This window comes from Schistocerca cancellata, chromosome 4 (assembly GCF_023864275.1).
Source record: "Schistocerca cancellata isolate TAMUIC-IGC-003103 chromosome 4, iqSchCanc2.1, whole genome shotgun sequence".
Lineage (NCBI taxonomy): Eukaryota > Metazoa > Arthropoda > Insecta > Orthoptera > Acrididae > Schistocerca > Schistocerca cancellata.
Window position 1 is genome coordinate 782,401,677 of NC_064629.1, and position 10,316 is coordinate 782,411,992.

Genomic DNA, 10,316 nt, shown 5'->3' on the forward strand with positions numbered 1-10,316 from the left:
CTGTTCAATAATAACCTAAATTTTACCAGAACTTTCCCCTCATTTAATTATCCTCACAACTAACCTTGACAGGGTCCTTTCCAAATGTTATGCAATCCGAGTGTCCCGAAACGAAAAATTAAATTTTGTGGTAATAATAATTACTTGCAGACCTAGTTATGTTAGAATGGTGTTTAAAGAACTGTTTTGTTAATGAACCAGTAAATGAATAACGAAGGTCTAACGAAGTTGAAAGATAACTTTAATATTGATATAGTAATGAAGTTTAATTATTTCGAGGCAGATATAAAGGTATTTAAATGAACAGTGAATAAGAAAAAAAAGAGTAGTAACTCATATACTGGAAATCTTGAACGCATAATAATTTCAGTAATCAATTTTTTTATACAGTTTCAGAGTCCCTCCCCCCCCCCCTTTTATTCATTTGAATTCTGAAGTGTTCTAAATTGGTTTGACCAGCAAAAGTTAAAGTCAATATAAAAGCCAAAATTTATCAGTGTTTTATCTTTATTAAAATTGACATTTTGTGTGTGACTCGAAAGTGCTATTTCTAGGGAAACCTATGCCCGATTTTAATCAGATCAATAGACAGTACGAAGTTTTGTAGTATACATTATAGTGCAGTGTTATGTATTTATGGTTTTTCCATATCAGTACAGAACGTGAAACTATCAGTTCAATAGATTTTCTGGTTCTAAAAATTTTACTATATTATGCAGTGTTACTACTTGTTGTTTTGCATGAATATACACCAACCTGTACAGGGAAGAAACTCAGTTAATGCCTAATTAGGCTGGCGACCGTATTATTATCAAATTGGTAGCATCTTCAGTGTTACTTTTGGTCCATCTTGACGTGTAATTGCATTTTGAACTTACTTGACGGATCATTGTATTTACAGAGTGGGTGTAAGTCTGATTTGCCACCATTCAGGTACACGCGGTCGATATCGATATAAAAATCCTCTCTCATAAGGTGAACCCCGCTCACTTACCATAGTACAGGCTTTAACGAGTATTGTGTGCCCCACGCGCACGTTACATGTTGTGCCAACATGCTCTACAAAGTGTCAATCTGTTGCCTTGGCCTCCTCAATCACCAGATCTGCCTTCATTAGAGCACATAAAGGACATCATCGGACGACAACTCCGGCGTAATCCAGAAACAGCATTATCCTTCCATGTGTTGACCGAACAAGTGAAACACACATGGAACCACATCCCTCAAAATGGCATTCGGTGCCTGTACAACGCAATGCTTGCGCATTTGCATACTTGCATTTAATATTCTGGTGGTTACACTAGTTAGTAATGTAGCAGGATTTCACATTTACAATGGTTTATCTCGCGTCTAATATTAGCCTGTGATCTTGCTATATTAATCTCTTAAATATGTTACCTAGACAAATGTATTCCCGAAATTTCATTACTCTGCGTTAACCATTTTTTGGTGTTGCGATTTTTTTTCCGTCAGTGTATTTCTGTGTAAAGTCAAAGCAGAATAAATGCTAAACATTCCAGAAGCACTGTTGAACGACTCTACATCCAAGTCTTCATCATTTCTGGTAATATTCTGGAAAATGTCTTTCAGCTCATGGTATTTAATATATATTGTCTGAACAGCTAGTGAATTGAAATTCCACAGTGTAGTACACTTCTGAGGCAATCTGAATCCTTTATTTTCTAAGAGCTTTGTTCTGTTTGAGAACTTGCTAAAAATTAATGGAACGCTACAAGACTGTAAATATAAAGTCCAACTAATTTGATATTTTTAGAACAACGCAACTGCACAAGATGAAGTTTATGTGCATAACAGTACAAAAGTATAGCTCGTGGACATTTTGTTTAGCAAAATTTTGGAGACTTCCGTGCTTACCTGCCATTACTGAGGTCCATCATAGATTTAGGTCACTATTTTGTCAGTAGCTCCTCAAACATCAAGTGTATTGAGTACAATTTCTGGTAAAACCCCCGCAGTTTTGTCACTAAAAAAAACTGTGAAAACCAATAAGTCTTTCTATGGCACCGTCCTGTGTACAAAACCTGAGAGTAATACTCATTTGTGTCTTATACAAAACATTCAGAGTTTCATCCGCTTGCATTCCAGCAAACTCACATGACTGTAACTCTTCTTTTATGTGATCATTAATGACGCCGATAACCGATTCAATAAATTCGTTCTGAATTGTGCTTGATGTTCCTTTGAACCGAGAAGTGCTCTGCAAGTGATCTCGAGTAAACTGTTACTGTCTATGCAAAATTTCCAGGAATTCTAGGTAATTCCCTTTGTTGTCGGAACTTTCATCTTCGAAGTGTCCTCTGAATGCAAGCTCTTGCTTTCCCAAGAACAAACAACATCAGTTAGTCTCTATATCATGAATCCATTTTGATTCACAGTCGCATTATTTTTTTACGGCTAGAAGTTTGGCGCCTTCAGAAATTTAATGTTCAATTCGCCCATGACCCGACAGCTGAAAACTCTCTTGATTCAGAAACTCCCTTCTTGAAATCTGGTATTTGTCGGCTTTTCTGTCAAAATTTTTTGTCGCACATGCTCCGAAAGAAGTTGATATCCATTCATTTTTAATACTAGACACACCAAACAGAATGTTATATGGGTGAATTAGTTCGTAGCGTTTTTCCGTAAGTTTAATAAACACAACAGACATATTTAACAGAGACTTTAGTCACGAATAACATATTCTCCTTCACTATTTGCAACAGTCTGCCAACGCTGAGGTAACTTTTCCATTACGCAAATATAGAAACCACTTTTTTTTTAGACGAAGATCTCGTTGAGCCATGTTTGTAGCGCATTTTCATCCGGAAAGGAAATTCCCTGTAGTGATTAGATTAGATTAGATTAGATTAATACTTGTTCCATAGATCATGAATACGACAAAAAAATGGCTCTGAGCACTATGGGACTCAACTTCTGAGGTCATTAGTCCCCTAGAACTTAGAACTAGTTAAACCTAACCAACCTAAGGACATCACAAACATCCATGCCCGAGGCAGGATTCGAACCTGCGACCGTAGCGGTCTCGCGGTTCCAGACTGCAGCGCCTTTAACCGCACGGCCACTTCGGCCGGCATGAATACGACACTTCGTAATGATGTGGAACGTGTCAGGTTAATAAAAGATGTCTGTACAAGATATTACATTACACAAAATATTGCATGACACTAATGTTTAAGTTGTTTTCTTTTCCCTTAATTTATATTTAAAAATTCAGCCAATGAGTAGAAGGAGTTGTCATCTAGAAATTCTTTTAATTTATTTTTAAATGTTAGTTGGTTATCTGTCAGGCTTTTGATGCTGTTTGGTAGGCGACCAAAGACTTTTGTGGCAGCATAATTTACCCCTTTCTGTGCCAAAGTCAGATTTAACCCTGCATATTAAACATATTTCTTTCTCCTGGTGTTATAGCTATGCACACTGCTATTACTTTTAAACTGGGTTGGATTATTAACAACAAATTTCATAAGTGAATATGTATACTGTGAGGTTACTGTGAGGATCCCTAGATCCTTAAATAGATGTCTGCAGGATGACCGTGGGTGGGCTCCAGCAATTATTCTGATTACACGTTTTTGAGCAATGAATACTTTTCTACTCAACGATGAATTACCCTAGAATATGATGCCATACGAAAGCAGTGAATGAAAGTAGGCATAGTAAGCTAATTTACTGAGATTCTTCTCACCGAAATTTGCAATAACCCTAATAGCATACGTAGCTGAACTCAGACGTTTCAGCAGACCATCAATGTGTTGCTTCCAGTTTAACCTCTCATCAATGGACACACCAAAAATTTTGAAAATTCTACCTTAGCTACAGACTTCTGTTCAAAATGGTTCAAATGGCTCTGAGCACTATGGGACGCAACTGCTGTGGTCATAAGTCCCCTAGAACTTAGAACTACTTAAACCTAACTAACCTAAGGACAGCACACAACACCCAGCCATCACGAGGCAGAGAAAATCCCTGACCCCGCCGGGAATCGAACCCGGGAACCCGGGCGTGGGAAGCGAGAACGCTACCACACGACCACGAGATGCGGGCTTCTGTTCAAAGTCTATATTTATTACTGGTGTTGTGCCATTTACTGTACAGAACTGTATATACTGTGTTTTATCAAAATTTAAAGAGAGTCCGTTTGCTGAGAACCACTTAATAATTTTGTGAAAAACATCATTTACAATTACATCACTTAGTTCTTGGTTTTTGGATGTTATTATTATACTTGTATTATCAGCAAAAAGAACTAACTTTGCATCTTCACCAATGTGGAATGGTAAGTCATTAATGTATATCAAGAACAGTAAAAGACCTAAGACCGAACCCTGTGGGACCCTGTACTTGATAGCCTCCCAGTCTGAGGAATCAGCTGTTGTTTTAACATTACATGAACCACTTATTTCAACTTTCTGCATTCTTCCAGTTAAGTATGAATACCAATGGGTGATGTCCGGTTATTCAGAGCATTTAATATTTGATCAGTGAAAGCATATATAGCATTTTCTGTTGAAAAGCCTTTCTGAAAACCAAACTGACATTTTGTTAGTACTTTGTTTTTACAAATATGGGAGGCTACTCTTGAATACATTACTTTTTCAAAAATTTTTGATAGAGCTGTCAGAAGAGAGATTGGGCGGTAGTTGTTGACATCCGACGTGTCCCCCTTTTTATGCAATGGTTTTACAATGGTATATTTCAGCCTATCGGGGAAAACACCCTGCTCCAAAGAGCTATTACATACGTGGCTGAGAATCCTACTTATCTGTGGGAAACAAGCTTTAAGTACCTTGCTGGAAATGCCATAAATTCCGTAAGAGCTTTTACTTTTCAGTGAGTTTACTATTTTACTGATTTCAGAGGGAGAGGTTGGTGGAATTACAGTTGTTTCAGACTGCACAGGTATGGCCTCTTCTATTAGTAGCCTTGCCTCTTCTAGTGAAGATCTAGATCCTATTTTCTCCACAACATTTAAAAAATGATTATTGAAAATATTTTCAATTTCTGATTGTTTGTTAGTACACTTGACATTCAGTTTTATGGCACTAAAGTCTTCCTGTGCTCTTGGTTACCCTGTTTCCCTTTCAATAATATTCCAAATTGCTTTAATTTTATTATCAGATTTACTGATCTCAGACAATATACACATGCTTCTGGACTTTTTAATAACTTTTCTTAATACCGCACAATAGTTTTTATAATATTGAACAATTTCGGGGTCAGTACTCCCTCTTGCTGTTAGATACAGTTCTCTTTTACGGTTGCAAGATATTCTTATTCCTTTAGTTAGCCAAGGTTTTTTATATGTTTTCTTGGAATTTTGTTTAACTATTTTCTTGGGAAAACAATTTTCAAATACCCTTAAAAATGTATCGTGAAATAAGTTATATTTCAAGTTTGCATCGGGTTCCTTATACACTTCATCCCAGTCTAGCTGCTGTAGGCTTTCGCTAAAGTTTGCAATATTTATATTGTTAATTGAACACACTGCTTTGAAAGTCTGATTTGATATACTGCATGGAGCTATGTCATGTACTGCAACTAGCTGTGCACCACGATCTGAAAGACCATTCTCAACGGGATAAGCATTTATGTCCTTAAACTTATCTTGGTCTATAAAAAAGTTATCTATCAATGTACTGCTGTTCTTTGTTATCCGAGTAGGAAAATCAATGACGGAGCTCAAATTGAAAGAACTGAGTAATACTACAAGGTCATTCTTCCTATTATACTCTTTCAGGGAATCAACATTGAAATCCCCACAAATGATAATTTGCTGCCCCCTGTCTGACAGATAGCACAACAGAGCATCCAAGTTTTCTAGAAATAGCTGGAAATTCCCTGAGGGGGACCTATACACTGTTACAATTATGAAAGTGCCATCAATTATTTTAAGTTCAGTGGCACATGCTTCCATATGTTGCTCTACACAAAATTTTTTAGTTTCTAAATTTTTTACACTGTGGAAGCTTTTGACATATATGGCAACTCCTCCTCTCATCATATTATCTCTACTTACATGTGCAGCTAATTTGTACCCATTGATGCTAACATTTTGCATATCAGTGACAATGTCATGCTCAGACAGGCATAGTACATCTATTACATTCTCAGTTTCTATATCTTCTAAACAAAGCAGAAGCTCATCAATTTTATTCTTCAATCCCCCAATATTTTGATGAAATATACTAACATTATTTTTCACTTTACTTTTGTCTGGGAGTACGCATTAGGAGTGATTTAAAATGGAATGATCATATAATGTTGATCGTCGGTAAAGCAGATGCCAGGCTGAGATTCATTGGAAGAATCCTAAGGAAATGCAATCCGAAAACAAAGGAAGTAGGTTACAGTACGCTTGTTCGCCCACTGCTTGAATACTGCTCAGCAGTGTGGGATCCGTACCAGATAGGGTTGATAGAAGACATAGAGAAGATCCAACGGAGAGCAGCGCGCTTCGTTACGGGATCATTTAGTAATCGCGAAAGCGTTACGGAGATGATAGATAAACTCCAGTGGAAGACTCTGCAGGAGAGACGCTCAGTAGCTCGGTACGGGCTTTTGTCAAAGTTTCGAGAACATACCTTCACCGAAGAGTCAAGCAGTATATTGCTGCCTCCTACGTATATCTCGCGAAGAGACCATGAGGATAAAATCAGAGATATTAGAGCCCACACAGAGGCATACCGACAATCCTTCTTTCCACGAACAATACGAGACTGGAATAGAAGGGAGAACCGATAGAGGTACTGAAGGTACCCTCCGCGACACACCGTCAGGTGGCTTGCGGAGTATGGATGTAGATGTAGATGTAGATGAGTATCTCGAACTTTTTTAACATCTTTAGTACTTGCCTGGCTGAGTTTCCCACTGGACACTGATCTTACACTAAAAAAGGGTTTCCACCATGAGATGTAGTTCCTCCCCCCTTTAAATTTCCTGCTATCAGCCCAGCCAGTTTACCCTTCCCTTTCTTGTTGAGCTGTAGGCCATATCTAGTATAGTCCCACCTACAGAGTGAATCGACACGAACCACACCAATGTGTGACCCTGCACCAGATCCAAGTAGCCGTTCCAACTCCAAATTAATTCTCCTGACAGAAGAGCTCAAATGAGGTCAGTCGTGGCGCTCCAGAACCGACACAAACCCAGCACTGGTGTGACTCGATGCTGATGCAATATTTGCCAGGTCACACTCTATGTTGTACCCCGGATCTCTGTCAATACTGTTGCCCGGCCTACCCACAATAACCACGGTATCTTCCTTAGTAAAGCCTCTACATAGTGAACCTAAATCCTTTGTAACCTGCCCCAGTCCAGCACTAGGTTTGAAAAAACTTGTGACCTAGTATTCAGACCCTAATTCATCCTGCAGAAGTTGGCCCACACCCCTAGCATGCGAACTACCTAGCAACAAGACTTTCTTTCTCTTTGCAGACTCCCCTACATTCTTATTCAATTTGCTGCTTAAAGCTTGTTGAGTCCTGTCTACATCTACTTCTGTGAGAGGCTCATCAGTGTCTGACTGAGGCAACAGGTCAAAACTATTTTGTACATTAATAACAAAGCTGCCAGAAGAATTTCTTGGCCTGTTCCTTATGACTGTTGCCACTTCCCACCCCTGTTTACCCTTCTCCCCCCTTAACCTGCCCAGTTCTCGCCTAGCCTCATCTAACTCAGCCTGAAGGGCAGCAATTTTCCCCTCCTGTTCCACAATAGATATAGATAAGGGAAGGTGAAAATCTGAGGGCACAGTATCAGATGAATAATGTGGGTGCGGAATAACTTCCCAATTCACCTCCTGCATAGTGTTTTTTGTCAGTCTAGCAGAATGCGGGCAGGCGTTATCGTGGAGTAGCATCACTTCCCGCAGTCTTTCTGGTCGTTGTTCTTGGAATGCGTCTGCAAGGCATCTCATTTGTTAACAGTATATATCAGCAGTGATGGTTACACCTCGGGGAAGCAATTCGTGGCCCACCAAACCGTCGCTGTTTCACTAGATGTGTAGCTTTATCTTTGTGGATTCGGCAGGTCTTCGTTTAGGCGCAGCTGCTCCGTTCTTTTCTTAATGTTAGCATAAAGATACCATTTCTCGTCTCCAGTAACAATAGAAGATAGATATGGCCGGTGTTATTCTCGAGCCAGTTGATTACGAGCAAGCAGAGATGCACATATGGCCCACTGATTTTCATGATTACGGCTTAGAGCATTCGGTACCCATACACACCATTTCTGAACCTTCCCCATTGCATCCAAATATCGCACGATGATGAAATGGAAATGCCGTGTCACACGCTCATTACAGCCAGACAAGTCAGCTGTGGTCGAATATTGTATTGATACAGAGCATTCCATGAATTACAGTAATGTGAAGATTTTAACATCCAACTCTTCCTTTTGGTAATGTGTCCTCAAGGAAGCTATAGAGATTAGATCAGCTAATAATTTAATAAATAGAGATAATGGTTTTGATTTGAAAAAACCATGGAATCATGCTCTAGGGGTAATTACACTGCAGAGAAGTCGTCATGGTGTCATCGCCGCCGATCACACATCGGTAAGCGAACTGAATGTCTGTACGCCCTCGCCACAGGCGGCGCATGAGTAAGCGTATTTGTTTGCCGCCGACCAGCATCTGTGACCCGCATGCGCTGTACCACCACGGTGTAGCATAGAAGACCGCGCTTGGCAACTTGTCATCAGTCTTGTGACTCACTCTGAGGATGGCCGGACGATAAGCGGACGAAATATCAGTGGAGGAAATTTTATTTGCTCGGCTGCATGCCCGAAATTTAATGGAGCTACTGTAACGTCTATGTGTGGTGTGAATCGTTTATGTTTATGAGCGCACTTTGTTTCGTAAAAATTTAAGGACGAAAGTAACTGCCAAGTAACATAGCTCCACGAAATTTGGTCCATACGCAGAAAAAACTGCTATAGTGTAGTAGAAAAGGAAACTGAAAAAAGTACACATAGGGACGAACAGAAATTACACCTTTTTTTCAAAAACAATTATTACACTGAAGCCATTGTGATTTATAACGATCCCCTGGACATTATAAAATGCAGGCTGTGGATGTTAATAGGGAACGTGATCACTACGGCAGGAAATGCATGTTCTGCAACGCGCTCCCATCTTGGCACAGAGCTGGTGTGGAATTCTTGTGATCGGGTGCTCCATTCCTCCATCAGCGCGCTTGACAACTGCTAGATGATAGTTGGCGCACGTGGACGTGCTGCAATACGTTTCCCTAACACATCTCGCACATATTCGATGAGATTTAATCCGGGGTAACGGGCAGGCTAGTCGTTTCGCAGAATACCTCTCGTTCCAAACTGTCCTCCACCTGCACTGTTAGATGCGGCCCCACATTGTCATCCATGAAAGTCAATGCAGCCCTGAAAAGACACACATGGCTAAGGAATACAGTGTCACACTAATGTTGACCAGAGAGTGTACCGCGTTAAAAGATGTGTCAATTCAAAGGCATCGTTTAATTTGCCCTAGACAAGTAGGTTCCCAGTAAGGTTGTAGGGGATGGGAAAGATCCACTATGATTTAATAGCCGTGTTAGAAAAGCGCTACGCAAACACAGAGCATTTCATCTCAAATTCAAGAGAAGTAAAAACCTAGTTGACAAACAAAAGCTGAACTAAGCGTAAATGAGCGCAAGGAGAGCAATGAGAGAAGCGTTCAATGATTTTGAAAGTAAAACGTTGTCAACCACACTGAGTAAAAGCCCTAAGAGATTTTGGTCGTATGTTCAATCGGTAAGTAAGTCAAAATCATCTATTCATTCTCTCAGCGATCACACCGGCACCGAAACTGAAGATAACACAGACAAGGCCGAAATATTGAATTCGGCCGCCCGAAGTTGTTTCACCGCGGAAGATAGCAGCACTGTCCCTCCTTTCAATCGTCGTACGAACGTGGAAATGGCAGATATTGAGATAACCGATCACGGAATTGAAAAGTAGCTACAATCGCTTAGTAGCGGAAAGGCTTCAGGACCAGATTAGATACCTATAAGGTTCTACACACATCAAAAAAAGTTTTGCGTCACCCCAGTTCCGAGAGTTCCGGAACTTGTACAGAAAATTGGAATAGAGATCAACATCATTTCCGCCCTTTCTATTGCTCATGAAAACCACACATTGCATGTTGCACCACCACACAGCGACACCTTCAGAGGTGGTGTTCCACATTTCTGTACACACCGGTATCCCTAATTCCCAGGAGCACGTCGTCTTGCATTGATGCATGCCTGTAATAGTCGTGGCATACTATCCACAAGTTC